The sequence below is a fragment of the Neodiprion pinetum genome, chromosome 4 (assembly GCF_021155775.2).
Source record: "Neodiprion pinetum isolate iyNeoPine1 chromosome 4, iyNeoPine1.2, whole genome shotgun sequence".
NCBI lineage: Eukaryota > Metazoa > Arthropoda > Insecta > Hymenoptera > Diprionidae > Neodiprion > Neodiprion pinetum.
Genome location: NC_060235.2, coordinates 25,828,782 through 25,850,506, shown reverse-complemented (window position 1 = coordinate 25,850,506; position 21,725 = coordinate 25,828,782). Strand labels below are relative to the sequence as shown.

The 21,725-nt window shown below is 39.7% G+C and overlaps 1 protein-coding gene and 1 long non-coding RNA gene across 2 annotated transcripts in view; one reads left to right on the top strand and one right to left on the bottom strand.

Moving 5' to 3' along the window:
- Positions 1 to 4,268: 4,268 nt before the first annotated feature.
- LOC124217528 (dual specificity protein phosphatase 10) overlaps positions 4,269 to 21,725 on the top strand; it is a 112,853-nt gene continuing 95,396 nt past the window's right edge. The window contains exon 1 of the mRNA XM_046623298.2: positions 4,269 to 4,747. The gene's annotated coding sequence lies outside the window, so the exon portion shown is untranslated. The remainder of the gene's footprint in view (positions 4,748 to 21,725) is intronic.
- LOC124217530 (uncharacterized) overlaps positions 5,007 to 21,725 on the bottom strand; it is a 104,284-nt gene continuing 87,565 nt past the window's right edge. Inside the window, exons 5-6 of the long non-coding RNA XR_006882837.2 lie at positions 7,676 to 7,924; positions 5,007 to 6,532 (exon numbers count right to left, since the gene is read on the bottom strand). This is a non-coding gene — a long non-coding RNA (uncharacterized lncRNA). The remainder of the gene's footprint in view (positions 6,533 to 7,675; positions 7,925 to 21,725) is intronic.

Genomic DNA, 21,725 nt, shown 5'->3' with positions numbered 1-21,725 from the left:
TACAGGATGCCGGGCTAAAAAGCTGCGGGGTTGCAGCCTCTGTAGCTTTCTCTCTCTCCCTCTCTCTCTCTGATCTGCTATGCTCGGGCATTGTGTATGTTTTACTGCCTTGTGTAGGTGTATTCACTCCCTGGTCCATATGCCAGAATCAGGCGCCAAGCACGCGGTGAGTCAGAGACCGACTGAGGGGTCTGTGCATCTGAACCTCTGATAAATACCCTCTTCTCTTCCTCCCGTTGATAAGGTCTCGGCTCCCTTGAGGGGTCGACGGACGAGCCTGGAACAGAAGCCTTTCTCAAGACGCTCCTTTTGCTGCTCGTAAGCCTTCGCCTGCAAGGCCTGACCGCCCTCTTCAATATCTATCTCAATATATTATGCAAATTTATTTCGAATTCTGCACCGTTTGCTGCACTCGTAGACTCTTCCGGTGTTGCATACATTGCCAAGTGCGATAAGCAATTTTTCGAACCCCTTCTTGAATTCTAAAAATCAAGAGTGTCTCTGAGGTGGATCGTGGATTCACTTGAATGAGAGAGACAGAACGACACGGGACTTTGAAATCGACACGAAAGATAATTTCTGTAATTTCTGGCGATTGGTGCATTGAACTATTAAAATACGATATCACTGTCTAGGATCAGTGACTGTCGCTTCGTAGTCAATGGGATTGAATTCTTAGGTAATTAAATTTAAAAAAAACATCATTCATTATTCGTAGTTACGAATTGACAGATCATATGAATTTTGCATTAAAGTATCTTTTGCTACAAAACTATAAACACACATGAATAATCTATTAAAAACACACCAGTTCTTTATTAACGAGCTATGTAACGTTACTAAAGCACAATTAAACTTGGAATAAAGCCATCTAAGCGTGTGAATCGCATTTCCGTGAGACTAGACAAAGAAAGCTATCTTTCTGCCGAACTGACCAAGAATTATTAGCTTCTGAAGTAGGGAAGTAAATTTACGGTTCACAAAGCGTTACCCCCATACTTCTGGAGGAAATAGCCTGTATTTGGCTAATCGAAATGATGCCTTGACACAGACCGTTGATTCCGGATGGTCCGTGAATCTTCTTTGCGTGCCATGTCCGTAGTTTACCTTATCTGCTCAAACGCAGTCGGCAACTTCGGCTGAGGGATATTGAGAAGGACGGCACGATCGAACGAATCTCTTACCTCCGCTAATTTCGACCGTCGTCGAATAGAGGCGGTGATCGGGTTTAGCCTTCTAAAATGGGACGCTTATGTATGTGCGTGCCACGAAACTGACTACAACATTCGATGACTTCACATTTCGCGTGTCTGGTAGACCCTGATTGCCAAACTACGTCACGAACTTACAGTTAGCCACGGTGCCTTGCGCCCACCTATAAAACATTATCTAACAATAAACTGGCATGTGTAGTATGTGTAAGGACTAAACGGGCAAGGTTCAGCCCATGACGCAACCGAAAGGCCGAGACTAACCTACACCGGCCGCCGTCGATCGATAAGATCTAAATGGGCAGTAACAGCTTGCTTTCGTGTCACCCCTAAGAATAACCACAAATCCTCCCGTACTTACCACTCGAGTGTCCGGCACTCCTGATCCTCCATCCTGCGTATACCGTCACCTATACATGATTATCTACACGTGTCGGGCACAGGACACGCTGCTTATCGAGTTTATTTCCCTAGATGTAGGTACATGTGCGAACGAACAGACCGTAAGAATACCAAATGCGATGAAATCTGCTGGATTGTGGGCTGTACGGGATATTCCATTGACTGGAAAAATTCCTGAGGAGATGGTGTTGAGGAAATTTACGCTCGCAAGGGTATTCGACAAGCTTATTTATAGCCCGTGGCATTTCACTGCAGTATTCTTAGGTATTCATACAACGTGCTCAATGGTATTTCGAACCTCTGTATTGGTACAACCCACGTTGGTATTTCATATTTCATTATCGAGCAATGGATTCGACGAGTCACCCACGTAGTTCGTGAAAGGATTACTAACGAAGTATCTTGTTATCTATTTATGGGATAATATCGGTCCTAGCTAAACTGGACTTAGTTCTGAACAAAAATACATCCCAATTTGCATCTTCGTTACTTTTTCGGCCAAAGTATGCGACGGTCAGAACTCGTTCATTCATGTTTCAGCTCAACGGCTCTTCCGAAATTTGGTAAATTGGAAGAGCTATTAAAACCTACCGGGATAGTTCCCTGGCGGAGATTGATCCAATTTGGCCAAACAGACATCAACGAACAAGAGAGAAATCGGAGCTCGCAGACGAAATTCATTCCATTATTTGGTAACCCGGTTTCAGACGGTTTGTTTTGCGATATCGAAATAGCGGAAATTGCAATTTTCAACAACGTAGAAGACGACAAGGACTGAAGTATGTTTAAGAATAATATTCATGATCACTTCTGTCTGCTATTAACTGTCTAGATGTACGAACTTTCAACAGCGGCAACTTTTCGGAAGACCTTTCGTTCGGTTAATTGGTGTACAAAATGTCACTATGACTCATGAATCGAACTATTCCACATATAATGTGTGTAATGTTCCTGTAGTTTTCATTCCCTTCCACTGACGGTGTGTTTCACTGTACTTTGTGAGTATCAATCGTAACTTATATTCTATTTCATTCTCTGGACAGGAGTCAAAAGCTAATCCGATCACCGTTCGAAAGCATGCACGTATAGCTTCTTCAACGGCGTACAGTCGTATTATACTTGAGAGTTTCAAGTACCACGTGGAGTTCCACTCGTTTGCAGCTTTGATCGGGGGCTCAGGCTTAGAACTCTTGACCCAATTTTCCGACGACGAGTAGAGCGTGGCCAATAAGTTACTCAATAAGTGGTTCTGCACCAACTGTTCTCTTGTCTCTCAAACTCAGAGCTCCCTTACGAAAAATACTCAATTTTTGTAGTAGATATCTGTTCATGATAATTCCTAAAACATAAAGATACTGATATCAGATGCATAATAGCGTTTTCATGGGATTACGTATCCTCGAAAATTACAAATAACTCAAAGCCCGTAATCTGCACTCTGCAAGTTTTTCAAACTAATTGTCATTTTATAGTCGTCAAGAGCAGGCCAAAATGTTTCTTGTATCTTTTGAACCTTTTTAGGTCAAAATTCCTCGAGAAAACGTTTCAATTTAAATTTTTGGCTTAGAATTTTCAGCACCTCCTATCGTAGGTAGAAAAATATGATCCAACGTATTTTTTGTATAAAAAAAAGTCTGATCTTTTTGAATATGAAATTTATTTTGAGGCAAGTCATCTGGAACTACTAAATCATTTTAAAAATACGAGTTCTCAGAAATATTTATACCGACTTAATTGTACTCCCCCATTTTCATCCCAGTTGGAAAATTTCAAAATATGCTCCAAATGTCTATTTAGATTGACGCAAAGTAATAAAAACAATGTACTGATATCCCCTTCGCACGTGAAGCACTGAAATAATCAAAAAAAAAAAAAAAATGTTTTTATTTGGTAATTCCTGAGGGTCTGCTTCGAACAAGATTTCGTAATCAGAACGATGATATTCTTTCACACAAACAACACAAATAGATTTATTTCCAGTAGAACTGTAAGTTTGAATTAAACGGAACATGGCAATTTTCAATGCCCATCATTCGATTGTAAGATCTTGTAAGTTTAAAATTTTTTCGTCGAGCCGTTTCACAGATAATCACAGAAATCCATACCGACATGTAACTAAAAACCTGTTTTTCAGATTCTATAGTTCGATAGCGTAAAGTTTCGTTGAAATTATAAAAAGTGATTTTCGAGCGAAGCCAATACTTCTCTTCCATCGCCAGAGGTAATGAAAAGCAAAAAAGCACCCGGTGTGATAACCGTTCCATTGCTTGTGAAAATTTTCGAACACTGTCTGTCCTTCTCACAAGCTGGTACAATTCCGACCAATCCCATCCTCGATGCGACCCTCATTAATATCTGCGATCTAGTCGATCGGCACCTGTGGCCTCATTATCGAAGCGTCGAGACTTCGTGCTTGACTCGCCTAAGCTCAGGTTGGGCGGGGGTTGCGCACCCTGTAGCATCGGACGTCACGAGGACGTCAATGGACGCCATTTTCCACCACGTTCCATGACGTTCCAGCCCCGTGTGATCGGTGCGCGTTCTGCGCGCGCCACGCCGTCGGAGCAGGCAGACCTCGTTTCCCGTTCCTGAGCTTTCCGCCGTCGTCACGAGATTCGCGTAGAACAGTGACTATCGCGAGCCCAGCCCGAACCCTCGGACGGCGATATCCGAACAACATTTTCTGCACCCCGGCACCGGGGTAAAAAGCGCCCGATTCGCGGATTTCAAACAGGTCGATTCGGTGAAACGCGATGCAAAATTTAAAGGAGGACAGTGATCCGGAGCTTTAGCGTTTCGAAAGGGGGTGATTTTGGAGACATGGAAACTATTTTCACTCGTCGTTTTGTTAGAATCACGCCTGCCGCCGAGCTTTTACGCACGAGCTGAATGAGCTTTTCTTGCTTTCAACGACGTGTGAAATTTTCACTCGTTTCCTTTGTATTACACCTTACGTGGAAACAAGTCGACGAACCAATTATTCGCGTGCATATTGTACAAACGTGTATCGGAACGGCCTGGTGATCAACAGATGCGCAATTACAGTCGCGATTTCTTATACGCGACTGCTTTTCTCTACATTGCGCTCAATACACACGGAACCAACATTCGCATGGTATAAAACTAATGCATAGGTGAGTGATCATCCTTTCCTCGTTCGTTTCACATGCGTGTCTATTCGTCGAGCATTTACAATTTACATTGTTGATTTTCCATTCTCAGAGAGAAGAGAGAAAGCAATTCTCACGGTGTAAAACTTTTTCAACAGCGAGTCGCACAAACACGTGAGAAGAAAATCAGGTCACGGGAATTTGATATTTTCTTTGTATGGTGAACAATGAGATTCACTGAAAAAACCATCTTATGATTTATATGCCAAACTTTACATCTACTCGCACTATTTCAAGATATTATAATTTAAATTGCTGTTGTCTTCGATCTTAAAATTAATTCAGAATAAGTTTTTAATTTCTGACTATCAAAAGATAGCATACTCGTTGTAGGTAGCTTGCAGAATAGGAAAGTAAGTCAATTTTGTTCGGATCAAGAACTCCGATCTCCCGTGTGAATTCTTATGCGTCAGTTGCGTTTTCAAAAGGCCGTTTATTCAACTGTTTATAATATTCGTGTAATTATCGCTAGTGTTGGTCATGTTTTTTTAGCCAGTCTTGACACTGTTTCAGAACCTAACATTACTTCGTACAACTAAAACCCAATTTTTCAAAATCTTCCGAAACACATCGTGATACCTACTTTTCACATGCAGGACAAATGCTCAACGTAACAGCTGAAACATCAATCGGTAACACAGAATCTTGTCCTTCTCATAAAAATAAATATACCGTCAGATTGAGAGTACGATCAATTTCTTTTTCAGAGGTCTTGCCTAGTGAGATTTCCTCGCCAAAAAATATTCACAATTTTCACCCTAGTGATGATAAAAATAGTTGTCCAATTCGATTCCGATTAACAATCCAATTAATTATTAAATACTCCTTCAATATTACGAAACCATCGGTTATTTTAATCAGATGCATGAGTTGGACCAAAATTTGTTTCCGAAGATTGTTCGATAATCTTAAAAAACATTGTGTCTTTCATATTAAATGTCACTTCGAAGTGATTAGAGTTTTGAAAAATCGACCTGACAGAGTCAAATTATGGGTATATAATTCCTCATGCATGGAAAATTTAAATCAATGTCCTCAGACTTCACAGCGAGTAAAAATGTCAGCGCCTTATAACATTCTTGCCGAGTCACCTCGCGCCGTTTGAAAATCTGCAGAGCGAATCAAAACGACGATAAAATTAATGTCACGCGTAGTACAAAAGCACACAGTCATGCCGAGACTGACGTGCAGGGTATGAGGTAAATGTCGGTTCAACAAAACGTCTGCAGTCTACGATCGATGACACTTGCTCCACATATTCAATTTTTTATTAACATGTCAAGAGAATTAGAACAAAGTTCAATGTTTTCGTTATTATCATTGTTCTTCGATGTTCTTTACGGAGAACAAAACATGGCTTAACCTATTTTTACGACGCTTTACAAATTCGATGTTCGTTCATTCTTTTGAATTATTAACCACTACTGAGATACGCGAGAGACTCGGTATAATGTAGAGATATTCAGTTTGCCGACTGGATTCTTTCGACGGTCTTCGAATAGCTCCAAAATTGTCAATTGTAGACGGAAAAGTAAGATAATTTTTACGAATTTTTGGTTTTTTGTATTCTGAAAAAAAAAAGAATCTAAACCTTCGATGTGTTTTGATGTATTTATCGACTCTTTGAAGCTCTACTAAAATACTTGTTCTTTGCGACAAAACAAATGGAATGAGTTACAGCAGTTAAATGCGGATTTGATTGAATGGTCCTTCGATGATGGTCGGGATAATTAAATCTTTTGCGTTGATCTGAAATGTAGAAATGAAAGTTCTTCATATTCAGAAAGCTTGTCGCTGTAGCTAGAACTGGAATCATTTAAATAAGACCGTGTGAAAAGAAATTCTGGTCTGAAAAAGAAACGTGTGTGATTTACACATAAAATTCAACCTTTCATCCGTTCAAAAGAAAAAAGAAATTTGGTATGAATAGTGCTAATTGTATTAGTTCCAACCGTAGAGAATTCATGTATGAATCAAATTCTAGCTTTCGTTCAATATAATTGGTACATTAGTTTTCAAGATGTGACCAGAATTAATTTGACAAAAGCAGTTTCGAGAAAACGCGGTTACAGTTTTATTCCGATTCTTGAGGGAATAGAAACTAAATTTCTCTGCGTTTAATCTGTGACTCAGTATTTTAAGTGTAGTAATACAGAGTGGTTTTTCTTTGCCCCCAAATAAATCTTTCCTTTTGAAATTTTCAAAATTTTTTAGTCAGACATCAAGTAAAATTTCCAACCTGCGCACCCCCTGCTATTTAAGTTACACGAACCTTCGTAACTTCCCGTAAACATTCTGTCGCATATTTCCTTTAGAAAATTTATGGTAAAGTAATACGTAGAAGAAGAAGGAAAAGTCCCTGTTCCCTTAATCGCGATATGGATGATGGTAGAAACGGAGAGGGACAAAGTTACGCGGCAAAGTAATTTTGTGAACAGTTATATGTATACATTTGCCTCACCCCAGCTGGTCGTAAATAAAATAGTTTCAGTCGCGGAATCCATTGACTCGTAAAAACCATACGGGACGTTTCGACCGCGGCGTTAACCTCGGTCTTAATTGGCCGCAAATTAATACTCTCGGGATAGTTTTTTACGACTATTACTCCAGGCTGAGACTCGGGGTTGACGTAAAATTTGCATTACTTGCATCGGGGATGCTCGTCCGTAAATCGAGACTCCGTTTCGGTTTCGGGGGCGGGGGATGGGCAAAGTGGCAGGTCCCGGATAATAAAACGCAAACAAGTGAATCAGCGGCGGCCTCCCTTATATCTCTCCGCACCCTCCGCCCTCCCGGCCCCCCGGGACGTTTTCATTATTTATACAACATAGACACAGGGAGAGCTTCGCGTGTGTTCGAAGCTCCGAAAACGCTGCATGCAGTTAAACTCACGCCGGCGTGAAACCCTAATTGCGAGACTCCCGTCTTCCTTTTCAATCGCATGTGGCTCGACCGATGATTATTAGGAGAACCCTTCGATCGAAGACTGATAAGGCGTGTCGTCGGCACGACCCCCGCGTCACGTGTCTCGCATCGATCATTTTCTCGACTTGCGAAATGCTCGTTCGATGATTGATTCCTGCAGCCAGATACCGGTCGGACATTTTTTTCTCTTTTACACACAGCAATCATCGGTTGTACCTGCAGATAAACGAGAAATGATTGTACACTTGGGCGCCACTGCGACAAGGAAATTAGATCGTTTTTTTATCGAGGGAAACTCCCATGATGTACAAAACGAAAGATAAAATAGGAATCAACGAATAAATAAAATAATTATTGCAGTAAAAATACAACATTTTTTCGTATACTCATATAACTGACAATTTTGTTTTCACGTCCACTCGTCTTTAAAATATTTTGCAAGTGATTTCTCTTACTATTGCTTAGATTGAAATATTTAACAAATATTTTCGAAATTTCAGTAAACCTGTAACTCGATTCACGTATATAATTGGCATTGATTCGATACGAGGCAAAATAACTTCTGGTCAATTATGGCAATTGAATTGAACATTTCAATTGATCCAAAAACCTGTTACGCGATGCTCCTTTTCATTGGTAAACAATAAAATAAAACTTGTTCATCTTTATTTATAAGTGTCGTTTCTCACCGATTCGTTTCTCTGAAACGAGAATATTTTTCTGTCGATAACTACACTGCAACGTTCAATATGCATTGTAGCCATCAAACCTTCCCAGGTGAATCGATTCGAATTGTGAATCAACATGGTCAAATAAAAGAGAGAAAGCAGCCAAATTTAATAGATAGCATGAATGATTCGGCGGATCAATCGGATTGGGGTGAAAAAAATTGAAAGAAGAAAAGTATACAGAAGAAGCATTTACCCAGTGACTCGGGGTATTGAAGGAAAATATCGATAGCCAATTAGGCCCGATTGGTCGGAGATGTAGATCGGAAATTCTTGTGCACAGATCGACTTGTAATTCCGCTCTTTTTGCATATGCGTTGTGTAAGCAAGGTGGCCACAACGCAGAGCCTACAACCGAAAGATCAATAAGAATAGGCGCAGGTGTGTAACCAGCCGGTGCGGTTTCATTCGCTCACCCATACAAATGGACAATTCCACGTAAAACTGGACGAATTTGAAAATTTTTTAATCACGTATTTTTTAATTTGATTGCAACCATTTTTACACGTAGCATTCGTATAAAGAGAAAACTGGTATTTTTTTCATTGTTAGAATTTTTTTATTCGTCTTGTTTTGGAACATACAATTTTCTATTTTGTAGCGGAGAAAAGCAATTTTTCTATGAAAACAACGTGAGTTAGGTACCGAAGCAGTGGAGAATTAGAACTTTTATGTACGCGGTCAATTATTCAAATATTATTTTCCTTAAGTTTGGTACATGTTTAAAGAATATATATATATATATATATATATATATATATATATATATATATATATTAGACTGGACTGGATATATGGATATATATCAGAGAGACTTTTACTCAAGTCTGTAAGATACATATTTTTTCCGGATGAAAGTTGAGTGGATTCTGATTTTTTTTTTTGCGTCTTTGTCTTTGATAAGCTAAGAAAGTGATAGCGAGTGAAACTTGGTGCAACGGTGGCTTAGGGTGTTTCGGTAAAAAATAATGTACGATTTTCCACCGGGGTGCATTCCCTAAATAGTTTGTTTATGTTAAAAGAAACATTCCGCCGAAAGAAGAACGTCCTACGTTACGTGGAAGATCACGCTCATTTGATTTTTCACTTTATATCCGAAATTCGCTCATCTTTCGACAGAATCTTCCTTTTGACCTATCCAAACTTTATAGGGGGTGCCATGGTCGCAAATCGCGAATTATTTTCTTCTCAAAAACTCTAGTATACATATACATTATACATATATGTATACACGTGTTTGCGGGCTACTGCAGTGCTTGGGTGCTTAGATACCGTGCAGCCACGGACGCGTGTGCCTCGGTGAGTGGAGGTCCCCTCGGTAAGGACAGATAATTCAGTAGCGGGGCTCCCCATCGTGTCAACCTTTGTAGGAATCCGCAATGCGGCATCAAGATTTAGTAGGGCGAACCCCACTGCCAGGCGGCTCCTGTGCCTACTTAGGTGTTGCACATCCGCGCCGTGCCGGAAGTTGGGTAAACGGTGCAGTTATACTGCAAACACTCATTCGCTCTGGCGATTTATCGAACGCCGGTTACGCCCCCGCGTTTTCTAAGTCTCAAGGGATACGGGACAGTATGTCTATTACGATTTTCAAAGGTTTATTTGACCACTCAAGCAATTTTCCTGAAGAATAAGATTAGAATAAGAAAAAAAATTAGATTGCTCAGTTTACAGAAAATCAAAAATGTGTACCGTTTTTATACCCTAAAATGTACTATGCTTGGATACGGTATCGCGGAAGCACGCGACTATTTTTGGAACTATTAGTCACGGCGAGAGCTTCGCAGAAAGTTTGCTAAAAGTACGTTTGCTATAACCACGCATTATTCATATTATACCTTCAAAATATACCCGAAATAATCTATCGCGATTTGTCACTTTGTCCTGGAATAGCTGCCAATCCGTGCTTAAAAGCTCCGCGTAGTTTTCCCGCCGCGTGTCGATCGATCCGTTGGTTTATAAATCATAAAAACTTTGTCGTTTACTTCGGGCATATCGTACTGATTTCATCGGGAGCTACCGCGGACGAACACGCGAACAAATATAGCCTCCGACTTATAGAAACGTGTGTACGATAATACGTACTACGGGTTAATCATGGACTGCATATTGCTCGATATAAGCATATCGATTGGCACAATACACGTCACGGCACGAGAGTCAGCCGCAACTCTGACGATGCTAGATCAATGATTCTATCAGCGTCACAGCCTTGTTTTTTTCGCTATTTATAGTCGACGTTATTTGTCGCAAGTTGTGAAAAACTGAATCGACGCTTGAATCAGAGGTTAGAAGGAGAAAAGAAACCGCTAAACAAATCTCCGACAGTGTTATTGTCGCCAGTGATCGTAATCGCGAATTGAACGATACGTCTACTGTATAATAAAAATCATTCCGCGAAAATTCTAATAATACACGCTTAGGAGATATCGACAATTTGAGTTTAAGTTTCTCAATTGCAAAGTTCGATATGATTAAATACAGGTGTTCTTTAACCAATTCTAATGTTTATGCGTTCAATTCTTTCCACATAGAGATCCCCTGACCAAGATATACATGCAGACACAACAGATGCGTTCGTCAAAACTTACATTTGCGCTTTGTAACTGTACTAGATTGGGAGATTTGTTGATTATTTACTACAACAATATTACGAATATTCAGGCAGCGAGCAAAATGATCCCAAAAACATCAAAATTGGATGAAGAACATTCGAGTGTTTTAACAATATTCAACGTTCTAGTTACAAAGCGTTTTTTCAAATCGTTGTATCTTACATAACTCATCCGTATCCACCATATTTGGTAAAAATACCACTGCCGGAGATTATTCAAACAGTTTCTTCTGTCTCCTAACTTTTGATTCAGCGGGTCCACCCGATTCATCCTAAAAGGGTGGACGAAAAATCTAGTATGCATTAGATTAACATCTACTTCGTCTGCAAAAATTCAATGTTCTTATTGAATTTACATATGAATTTATCAGACGGATTTCCAAAAGCAGAAGGGTCGAAAATCAAATATCAAAATGTGAAAATTCGAAGTATAGAAACGTCAAAATATGGAATAGTGAAGCATGGAAAGCCAAAACAGAAATTGGTTAGAATTGGTATACTTACTCTAGTTAACTCTGACATTCCAATCTTTTGGTTGTCTGTACTTCAATTTTTTTAATTTTGATTTCCGTACTACATACTTTGCCTTTGTATTATCCCCTGCACCGTCTGATTATTCTGTTTTTTCACCCTCATCCAACTATCTCTGCCGACGTACGCAGGCAGAATAACGAGCTCGGAGCTTAAATCAAATCCGATAATCCGGCCAATTGACATCAGGTGTCGGGTTTGAGGTATTTAAGTAAGTTACGAATCGCTGTAAGACAGGGAAGCCACCCGGTTGTCTGGCTCGACTATATACCGGTTAGCAGGCCGACTATATACACGCCCACTCTGAATCCACTTGCAGAATACAGGCGATAGCAACCCCTTTATGTCCCCGGTTCTTGTCCGTTCAGTCAACGTCCCGCGGGATATGAAACAAGAGCTTTCAGGACTCTCGGAGCTTTTAGGCCACGCCACGTGAGGATTAGTCACTGTGTACAGCGGGATTGATCGTGGGGAAGAAATTTGTTTTACTTGTCTCCAGCAGTTTCAAGTCTGGCTCTGATATCCGTACGAAATTTAAAAATTAGTTTTAAGGCGGTGGCTCGAATGTTTTCAAAATCGTCTCAGATTTGCTGGATACTGGATGCATTTGGTATCCAAAATGCTTTTAAAAATCCAAATGTTTTGAATTTCGTTTTCGACATATTGAATACGCCTAATATAAATTTTTCAAATGTGATTCGACGATTCGTGATAAGCGACCCAAAAAACCTCACGGTACCAATTTTCATTCCATTCCATTCATTCGGTCTCAGATTATCATCATTTTCATTTTATTCTTTGGAATCTCGTCATTCTAATAATTCAAAGAGTACCGAATCGACCAAAACCATAATCCGAGTTAAAATCTAATCAAATCTAAGTTTGAAAGAGCCGCATCGATTGAGATCAAAATCATTGAAATCCAATAACACATTCTCAAAATCTAGTCGGCCAAAGAAAGTTTGATCACATACGTAAATACATGGATACATAACATGCGTATATAGATACACACGCTGCCATAGACGTCCGTCTGAAAATGTTTGGAAGTGATTCTCTAAACTTCATAACGAGGAGATCTATTCAAAACTCAATTTTTCATCTTCGGGGTGATTACAGTAGCTTCCTTTTTTCTCTGATAACACAGAAACGGGAAGTTAATACAAGTATAGATTTATGACCAACCAAGCTAGTAATTATTCCCGTTCAATCGGATCTATAAGGCGATAATAAACGTACGAAGTTAGCCTTGTTGAATTCTCCGCTTTCGATGTATCAACCAGAAAACGCCATGGAGCGACTTGTCTTCGCTTATCGATCTCCCTTCTTAAATTATTCACCTAGGTAGAGCGTTTTACGTACTGATCGTTATGCATGGTTCATGCGCGATTCACCGCGGACAATCGTTTGTCACACTGCGTGTAACCTACGACAATTCTGACGTAAAATTTGTTATCTACCCACTGACGCAGGCGCGATATTATTAACATTATTTATTATAAGTCTACGACTTGACGCTGATCGTGAGAGGAAAAATAGTTGCTGCTGTAATATTTGTCGGAAAATAAACTGAGATAATGCTTTTATACCTCCGTTTGATTTTCCGTGACATTTCTTGGACAACAGTACAGGAAAGAGGCACTGTCACATCGGGAAACTATGTTGGTAACTCGTTTTAAGCTCGAGTGTGAAACTTTGCAAGTGTGCAACACGTTGACGCGCTGATGCCTGCATCGTTGGGATTTTAAGACATTCCTTTGATTATTTATTGCTGTCGTCGTTGTTCCGCCAAATTTCAACGTAATTTAAAACGGTCGTCATTGCCGAGGCTCAAATCTCTGAAAGATATTATCAGAAATAGTGCTCAAGTTATTTTTGTTGGAGATCTGTCTTTGACCGCGAAGAAATTTCTAAAAAATGTTGAAAATGCGGTGTAAAACGAAGCGCGCGTCAATTTGTTACCGGCGTAATCACCAGCCTTGCCTTGACCTGTCTGTTTCAAAGAGTCAATACCACCACGCGAAGTCCGTGAAACAGTAAAAGTGCGTTCAATAATTCAAACAAAAATCCCAAATCCAGTGAGTAAATGGGCTTAAACGTGACTGTAAACCATGTTATCGTAAGGGATAAGATGTGCGGTAGCTTAAATCCAGTCAGTTCACTTAATTCTTATCAACTTTAAACCAATATTTAAGGGGGTGCTCTGGTTGATTTCGATGTTGACGTATACATCTCCAAATATCGAAGTCCACGTATCTTAAACGCGAGAAAGTTCTTTACAGCCCCAATCTATGCAATTCTGAATAAAAATACTTCAATACATTTTCAATAGACGCAAAAGTAAAAATGTATTGAAAAATTTTAGTTCAAAATTGCGTGTATAATGAGGCTGTTAAGCCCTTTTTACGTTTGAGATAGGTGGACATCGACATTTGGAGATGTATGCGTCAACGTCGAGATCGACCAGGGCACACCTTGAAGCTTGCAAGTTTCATTTCATGGTAGTCAATTCCAAATTTTCAGTCCCAGAAATCGAAGGCTATTTCTGTTTTCACGTAGCCGAAATTATGTCAGCTAAATAATTATGAACAACAGCAATGGGATGGTTTGTCACCGCAACGATGATATTTCAAAACCACGTCTTTTTTTTTTCACTGACGTGAGAATCAATGCTTCACGTATGCCTGTGATACGTGAGTTCGATGAGTATATATCACGACTATACTTCGTAGATATAGTTCGCCACTTTTCGCGAATGTGATACTTTTGGCTTTTAGCATAGTTATTGGATCTCCTACTCTCGCGAAAAGTAGAGATTGATGTACTGGATTCTGATCCGTCGAAATCGCAGAACGTGTTGCCTGTACACACTGCTCGTGTTTACAGACCCATTTTCGAGCGATTTCAAGTTTGAGGCTTTCATCGCACTTTTCCAACTGAGCTTCCATTATACGTTTTGGTATCCGCTCTCGAACGACTCAACTTTCGTGTTTTAAATGGGATGCACACATACAACCCTCCTTCAAATAATTCATCCAAAACTTATCAATTGTATTAAAAAATTGGGTTTAAATCAAAGATTAGGATATAATAAAAACAAACGATCAGTTCCAGGCCGAATGTAATGAAGCTAAAGTTTTATCACTGTTTGTACTATTACCTCGTGTCAATTCTATTTCCTGATATGATCGATAGTTCCGGTATTTCTGATCGTCGTCATTTTCGATTGAACAATCGCACTCTGCGTTCACGAGTAACGTACATCGATATATTTCCGCGTCGAAAAATGCCCCCATTTCATATAGCGTTACACGAAGTGAACAGCTCTCGACCCTAAGCACAGCGATGTTCGGGTATAGCCTGAAACACGTGGGCAGTGAACATGAGGAAAGGTTTTGTTCCTCGACGGTGTATCGAGGAGGGAAATGTACCCGCTAACACGCTGCTGGCACTCAGGCCCGTATCCTTTGGCACCGCGTTCAAAGTACCGACAAGTGCCAAATCTGTTCTCTCCACCGGTACAAAGAAATGGAAAGCATTCCAAGTCCCTACTTCCTCTCGGATCTGACAATAACTGCGGTACTTAATTTTTTTCCCTCGATGAACTTGGATCACGTTTAGGGTGTGGATGTGGCACTACTCGTGAAACTGTTTCAGCAGTGACGAGCGAGAATAAGTAACCAAAATGGCGAAAATTAAAAGGCTAAGAATAATGCTTTTGTTCACGACACGTGTCTCTAGTTTGAAGTCAGAAATAAGACTATTTTAACAATAATCTGAGTTGACGGAGTAACCTTAATCATTTTCATATACATTTGATGGCTTTTTTGTGTCTTTTATCTACGAAGACTACTAGGCCAAAAGGGAGAGCACAAAGGGCGATCTCACCCTCTTTTAACAATACTGTACTGAGATCGGTTAGAGAAACTGATTTTTTTCTCTAGCTGATTGGAAACCAACGGTAAACACTTCCAACAGTATTTGCACGAAGAATATGTTTCAAAATACTACCGTTGTTCACAAAATAACGGATCATCATCCTTCTCTCGACACAGAGAGCGTGACAAAATTTCGAAAGCGATTGCTTTCTGACTTTAAATTCGTGACACGTATACAAATTGTTTACTTATAGTAATTAAGTGTATTGTTAGTGTCAGTTACATTTTTACGAGTCGTTAAGGATCTTCTGAAGCAGCTTTCAGAGCCCTTTATTCCCACTCCCGAAGAGATTTGGGTTGGTAAATACGACAACCGAAAACAGGAAAATCCTTCACTGCCATGCTTCTCGCAAATTTTACTTTTTTCGCATAACCTAAAGTCATCGCTGCTGACCACCGTCAATGTTTAAACAAATTGAGGGACTGCTTCTTGAATTGTCGCGGTCTGTGGCTTTATTAGCGACGAGATTTTTAGGTGGCTTTCAAAATTTCAAGTCTTTCACGTCCAACTTTCACGATACAGGAGATTCCTTTCATACTCGAAATCATCCGGATTTGCCAACTTGATAAGCTCACGAAACTACAGTGACTTCTATGTGTATTCAGAGCTATTCTATTGATCAAAATTCATCCGTTTTTTCATTCTTTCACAGAAATTAGCTGTTCCGAGTCGTGAAGAACGTGCCTAAGATCTGTAAGAATAACAAACAAACGTAGGCAAAGTTATAAGCGCATCCATCATGGAACAGGGCACGAAGCTTCGAACGAAGCTTGATGTCGTAATTGCCTGTATAGCCTTTGATGAACAGCGATTAACATGTTCAACAAGCGTTGAATTGCGATTACTCGGTAATTGACAAACGTACATTTATTAACGTAGTATCGCGCTGAAGTCGAGCGCGAGTAAAGCCGCATTTTATTCTCCCAAGTTCTTCCCGCCTTCTTCAAGGATGAACCGTTCCATTACAGTTTACAAAAACTGGTTACCGCTCAAAAATATTTACCTTCGGAACGTTTATTATTTTCCTCGGTTATTCGTAATTAAAACAGTTCATGGGACTGATCTTGGTTGCCTTGGTGAACGTTGCGATTCTCAAGAGATCAGCAAGGTTCCTCATCTCGTTCAAAGCCCCAGGCAAATGAAACCATTTACGAAGCTTTAGTGTGGCAATGAGGAAGCCGTGAGAAGTAAAAATATTGACAAGTCATGTCGTCGTCGGAGTGGTAAATTCGCGGATATTCAAAAAATTAAATAACTTTACACTAGCGTTGATACAATAGTCAAGGGTGTGTATCGTGTCTACGTGACGGTTTCTTTTCCGTTTATGGATCAAAGTTACAGAAGAATAAGGAAGAACGAAACCACAACCTTCAAACTTCCGCCGTTACCTTATTAAGGCACATCGCATTTCATAAATTTTGTTTTCTTCTTATTCTTATAATAACGTCGTTTCGTGCTTGTTTCTTTTTTTTTTTTTTTGCATTTAATTTTAGCACGTGGCGTATGGCAATGCTAGACTTCCATCTGCTTGGCTTGTAAAGCGATGGCCAGTCGTATTTTTAACGTAAAAATAGATTTGAAAAAAATAAAAGGCAAACTGATTTTCTGGGTCAACCTTGGTCACGGTAATAATATTAGAATCCATTGGTCTTCCGGTCGTTACATCTTTTTATGGTTGTCTATAAGAAGGAAACGGATATTGTATATTATACAGGTTTGTCACAGTACAGGTTTAAAAGTAGAGTTTATTCCAGGAAAATATCACTCAAATCATTCTTTTTCTATCAGAGTAATCAGAATCGACGCAATGTAGTTTCGAACTGAGAATACAGTACGTGACTAAAATACGAGTTCTAGCCGCAGAGATAAACGTGTTATCAACAGAACCAATAATGGGTACAATGCGCGTTCATGACTCGCGGTCAATTTGTTTCCAGCAGCTGGCGTCACGTCGAAGTTAATCCTGTAAGAGAAAGAAGAGAAAAAAGAGATTCTCGATTATCTTCACGTTTCCTGATAAATTCGAGATCCATTTCTTTAGTCATTATATCCTCATGCGTAATTATTCCCAGCAGCTTGACCTAGTTCACCTATAATATACCGAGGAAAATGTCCTTTTACACAAGGGTTAGAAATTTCTAGGAGAATCGGCATCGTTACAATAATGCTTTACGAAAACTAATTTTCATTTTGCACCCAGAACTATATTTTTCAGGTAAGGTGAAGAATGGAAATAGTTGAGGACTAGTAACCACTTATGTTGGAAACTTGTATTTTGGATGAAGTACCGTACAATCTGGCATTACGTACCGTGCCAAATGGAATAATCTACTCAAATCGGTTTTACGATAAAGGTGACTCATTTATCAGACCTGTAACTATTTCTCGGTCGTCGTAATGAATGATGTTCGTTCAGCCTGTTTCCCCTTAAATCGAATGAAGGCGCATTAATTCCCTCTAACCGCAGAAGACAAAGTCACCACAGCTACAGCATGAAATGACACAATCATCCAGAATTGAGACTACGCTGCTTTTGCAATCAATTTTATGACTGACCGCGTATTTATTTGTCTTAAACCAATTAGGACTGTGACTGCTCTGGCAACAAACCAGCAAAGTTCTGGCAACTATGCAGTTCAGTTTCAACAAAGGAGTAATTTGTGGTGAATATTTCAGAATTGCAACGTTATCTACAGCTCTCAGCTGAGGGACATGCCTTGAGTATTTCTATTTATGATCTCATTCCTTTTTACGAGGGATGAAAAAATAGATGCATGTAATATTAAGCGTATACATATTCGTAGCGTTAAAATATTCTTAGAAATTGTTCAAAACTACAGCTGAACCTTGAATAATTTCTTTTTCGACAGATTTCGATACTAATTTTGAAGCCTTTTTGATTTCCTTGAAAAATGAAGCCTGCATAGATATTTCTAGCCTTTGTATCTTCGTAAAACTGAAATGTAATGTAGTTTTACAAATTCTATGACAAATCGTTTCATTTGTATTACTTGGCAAAACGCAAGCCAAAAGTGTACCTATGCAATTTTTTTTCCAAAATCTCGACGAGCAGATCGTTTACTTTCGAGAGCCTTGAGATCAATTTTGAGATCAGCCATCGATTGTACGCGATTGTGCCGAGTTCATAGCGTATTCGACTTTTTGTTGCTGAACATTCTCGTAACGACTGAAAAAGTGATATCTCCAATTTTTCGATCATCACAAGTATCTTACTTCGGCGGGCCTCGGAACGGTTGAATAACGTGATTATCGTGCAGGGTGAACGACCCTGGGTCTGATCCCTGCATCTGGACAGCTCACACGTAAGTCGGGCGATCGATATAAATAGTGATATCACGCAGTGCAGCCGCATACTTTTTACAACTGTATTGTATGGTGTAGAGACCTTCCATGATAAAAATAAAACTACATATTATAATCAGTTTTTATCGCCATTGCGCATGTACGTGTCGGTGTATCGTGTACGTATCTACTTTCCATTCGATTATTAATCTGCCTAACCGATTGATCCCTTTCGAATTTTCTTTTTTCTCCACATTTACAGTCATGCAGCGAGTCGCGATGGGATCTAGATCTGACGTTCAGTTTTGCAGTAGACGATTCGATCGTTTCAACCTTAACCTCATCTTCACCGCGATAGCGATGTGATTAGACGAGCCTGATAACTCGCGCTTCGAGTGGGAAACATTTGTTCGCGGAAATGGGAATTTCCAAGTCGAGGAAAGGCTTGCGAGAAATGACTCGGAATTGTCGGTGGTAAACCGACAAGATATTGAATCAGAGGTTATTTTATCGCTAAAGGTTTGTACGTGAGAAACGCCATCTGGCAACAATTATAATATACATATGTATATTCTCCAAGCGCTAATTCAGGCTCAAACCGAAAGATTATATATTCATCACAGATGTTTCAAAAACATTTTATGTCCGTGATCAAAGTTTTCAATATTTTTTTAGACGTATCCGAACTGCAAAGAATCTTTTACTCTTGTCGAGCAAAGAAAAACTTGTTCTGACGTAAAAGTGATAATGCAATTAATTTTCGCACAACGTGGAAATTTTTTTTCGTCTTCTGATTCGTTTTCGTTTAATTCCTTCGGTTATAAAATTAGAAATTGCGCGTTGATTGACGATGCTGCAACACACAGTACAATCTGTTTATAATCAAAACTTCTGTTGGACCGAATCACAAGAATATAAAAAAAAATCAGCGTAAATACACCGATGAGCAAAAATAAACATCTAAATATTTCAGACGTTCATTATATATATATATATATATCCATTAGTCGTGAGTATAAATATGACGAGGTGCGAAAATCAGAGGCGCTGAAACTTGTTCCTTATCCTTAAGTGTGTACGTGTCTGTACATATAGGTATTATATACATAGCACACAAATTCAAACAGCACGCGAGAATCCATCTGTTTGGTTAAATTCAGTTAGACCTGCAGGCTAGCGTATAAATAGTATGTGACTAACTTTCGACGGAAATATGTGTATACCTATAATGTACATGTATATATCTGAAACTCAGCTTATCCCTAACCTACGCCAAATACGAATCGAGTCAATCTCGAAGTGCCAGAAATAGCAATTCCCGCACGGATCACGGAGTGAAAGTTTTCTCCCGAAAGTTATAACTTGCTAGTTTTCTCCTATAATTGGTTTTTTCTTGTCTTCTTTTCGAACAAGACAACTATTTCTACTACAATTTTGGTAAACTTGTAAATCGTAATATTAACTCCGAGTTTCATCGGTACGTATTACGTGATTTTTATTTATATTCGATCTATTTTTCATCCCTCAAAGTCTATTGTAAAAAATAAGCTTCTTATATTTGGATCCGAATCAAGTTTGAAGCAGCTATGAAATGGAATTTTTTAAGAAAATTTTCTATAACCGAGTTCCGACCAGTTTGGTTCCTTTTTGCGTCTGTAGCCTGTCTCAAAAATTTTCAACGGCAAAAATTATGACAACTTAGATTGAAAAGATAGAATAAAAATTATCATGTAACGTCAATTTCACGGCAAATAGAATTTTGAAAATTATAAAATTCCAAAAATCGGAAACAGTGAACTTAATTCAATACACAAACGCTCCGTATAATACGTAGCTGAACTGAATTTGTTCCTGTATTTTGTATGCCTGTGTCTGAAACATATTTGACTTCTCGCAGACAGTATAAAATAGCGAAAAATGTGCAATCGAAGTCAGGAAACGTTTTCGGCTTTTCGCTTTTCTGCGCCGTAAATTTAAGCTCGCAAGTAATATTGGAGGGCACGAATGTCTCGGATGTCTCATCACCGTGAATATAACTGTGCGATTTACGCCACGACGAGATGTCCGCGAGTATTTGAAGCGCATTATGCGTTATACGAAACGCAGCAAAGGCCGCGGCTGCTCTTAATGCCTTCGGATTTATTCAACATTCTGCCTGCGCGCAGAAAAGAGGGACGGAAATAGACGCGATAACCTCGAACCCCGGATAAGCCGCGGCGTGTCGCCGTGACTCGAAATCGCACCGCATGACTCGCTGCTTCGGTGTCGGAAAATCGCACTCGAAATCATGGTGAACGAAGATAATCACGTTGCACGTGTCAAAGCGAATGCGGTTTTCTCCCGTTCAGAGCAGGCCATATTTGGTTTGGGTGCGTACGGAAGCCATCTTGAAAATACACGCAATCAAGACGGTTATATTTTATTCAATTTTTAATAAAAATAACACGAATGATGAGGTTGAAGATTGATTTCGGCGATTTTGACAAGTTGAAATGTGCAGTACATGATCTCGAATGCGATTGTTTGAAAATCCAAGATGGCCTTCAAATAGAGCAGGCACGCGATCGGTTCCCAGAGACGGTGGCGCAGGAATACACCTTATCTTCTTTCGTCATGCTCGGAATGACTCAAAACCGTATGAAATGAGTCGGAACTCGTTCGCACCTGTCCTCCAGCTATTAGTCATAATCCCGAGTTGTTAGAGGCAATGATTCCGGCTTTATCGGACCGCGGCGTGTCGAGGGTGCGTAAAATACGGGGGTAAATATCGAGGTGCAGTTCCGCACTCGTGCAGTGTACATTAATCAAAGCCAGTGCTGTGACCGAAGGCTTGTTCGCTCTGGATGCAATTGCAGTCTGCACCCCATTGCCACCATTGCGTTATCACGTGTATCACACAGCG